This window comes from Pollachius pollachius (assembly GCF_949987615.1).
Source record: "Pollachius pollachius genome assembly, chromosome: 5".
In the NCBI taxonomy this organism is placed as follows: Eukaryota; Metazoa; Chordata; class Actinopteri; order Gadiformes; family Gadidae; genus Pollachius; species Pollachius pollachius.
Window position 1 is genome coordinate 20778397 of NC_136938.1, and position 2422 is coordinate 20780818.

Here is a 2422-nt window from a genome sequence, read left to right on the forward strand (position 1 = left end):
TCTTGGTTGTTGCATATTCCGTCATTGACTTAATGCCAGTAGAAAAAAGGGATGTCCCGATCCCATCCACGACATCATTATCGGTCCGATATTGGCCCATTACGCTGGATCTGATATTTAAGGGGAGAAATAAATATGATCCGATCCGCACAGCGTTTCACGTGACAATAGGCTACTTGCACAAGCACTTCCTGATTCGCCGTAATACAGCTCATCAGCTTCCGGTTCCAAGATGGCAACGTTCTACACCCGGTGTTTACAGGAGCTGCCGGCAATATATATCACAGATGTGCACCGTTTATGTCGGGAAACAAAAACTCCGACGAGCAAATTGGAGAAGGGGTTTAGGTTGTATGCTGCGTCCTACATTCACAGCTACGAAGGTAAGAAAACTACTTCTAACAGACGCTAGCTAGTAGCTACTGTCAAAGGCTAGTCTGTCAGTTAACTGTCACCTTCTAACGTGTCGTACGATGCAGTAACAGCAAATTCTAACAAGATTTCTTAACCAGTGTTTTATATCAGCCTTGATGTTTTTGCCTGTTGTGTTGAGTAATATTTGTTTAATTTATAGCCACAGTTTTGCGTATACAAAAATAACGTTATGTAGCTACCTAACCTTACTTTCCATGTAGTCACTTGTTATAGTGATGATGCGTAACCCAGTACAATTGAAGCTTAATGAATTTGTATGTTATTTCATTCAGTGTCCAATAAAGACAAGCTGACAGGGCAGGTCAGCGTGAGAGCCTTGTGCTACAGGTCGATGAGGAAGAGCGAGGCACCACACAGTTTGAGTGTAGGCAGGATGCTGTGTTCATCCCTGTTCAGTGGGGTTTGTTCGGTTGAGCAGTAGCTAAGTTTAGTCCTCAAGGGCCACCAACTTGAATGTTTATCATGCCTCCCTTTTTTCCGCACACAATTTAATTTAGTCAAGGTAATGAGTACAAGACTACAACTTCAATATTCAAGATATTTATTGTCGTTTGCAAAGCAGAAGTACAGGTACAGTGGAATAATTGTGTGATTCTTGGAGTCCGCTTTAAAAACAATCACATCTTTATTTTAAGAGGGAGAGAATATAACAGTAAGCATTCAGGATGGTAGGCTTTTTCTAGCACAGTTCAAGTGCTTACCTTCATAAGAACCAATTGGTTGTTTACACCCATGATGCTGAGGTTATAATTTCTAATGATTTACCTTTTTCTCTTAGATCAAGCTTTGTGATTCATCCCCAGTGATGCTAAGTCACCACCACTGCTCCTGTGTGGCTGGCACTGTTCTGTGCAACCATTTAGCAGCATTATTGTTTCAGACAGCACACTATTCATCGTTGAAGCTTCCTGTCGTGCCCCCTGTGCATAGCTGTACGGAGTCGGAGCAGCAATGGCACAAGCCGCGAACAATGGTAAGTTAAACAATTTCAATTACAAGTTCAATTCATACATTTTTACAATTGTTTAATAGTATTTTTGTTCTAGGACCCACATTGGTGGAGCTGGAGACGGTCACATTCTGGCGCTGTCGCTTCAGTGCTCCCATTTTCCTCTCATAGAATAACTAATGACTTTTTCCAATTATTTAAAAATAAACTTTTGTAGTCTTTAACTGGTAACGTCTCTGTAAGTCTTTACACAAATCTGTATTACAAATGTTTTTTTCTGAACTATTGATGCTGTCACATTCAAATATATAAATTCTGATAAGACATGGACATTCCCAACTCCTGTCCTGAATTACGCCATCTTTCAACATGACACTACTTGTGTGCTATTTATCATTCACATAGACCTATTAAGAAGTAATTTGGTACAGTACTATAAATTAATCTGTAACGTAGAGCTATTGTCCCTGCATGGCACATATCCCCGTCACTTAGGGACAAAGCTAATATCACATAGGCTAATACAAAAAATGGAAATGACTTCCCTGGTGTAAAATCGTATGTCTGCGTCGGAGCCAGCAAACCGTTGCAATCCAGCAACGGTTTGGAGTAGTTGGCTCAATCAACTTGTCGGGACTAAAGTGCCTGCTACAGACCTTGGAGTGAGTGGTGATGACATATGCATCCCGGCGTATGTTCACAATCCATCGACTCCTCACGTCAGTTTGGCTCGGAAAGCCATGAAAACTTAATACCCCGTTGAATTTAGCTGACGCTGTACAGTGGGGGACACAGCAGTGCTCTGCGTAGGTTGTCTCCTGCCTCTGAAAATTTCCAGTTTTTAGATGTTTGAGGTCTTGATCCATGTTTACAGTATCAAAGTCCGCAGGCTAGCGCGATAAACACACAGACCGGAAGCAACCGAGCTGTATTATTTGAAACAGGAAGTACGTCACACAGTTTAGTGCATACACCCTATAGTCAACAATAGTCGCCAATTAGGCGAATGCACATGAGAACTAGCGCATGAGCGCTACC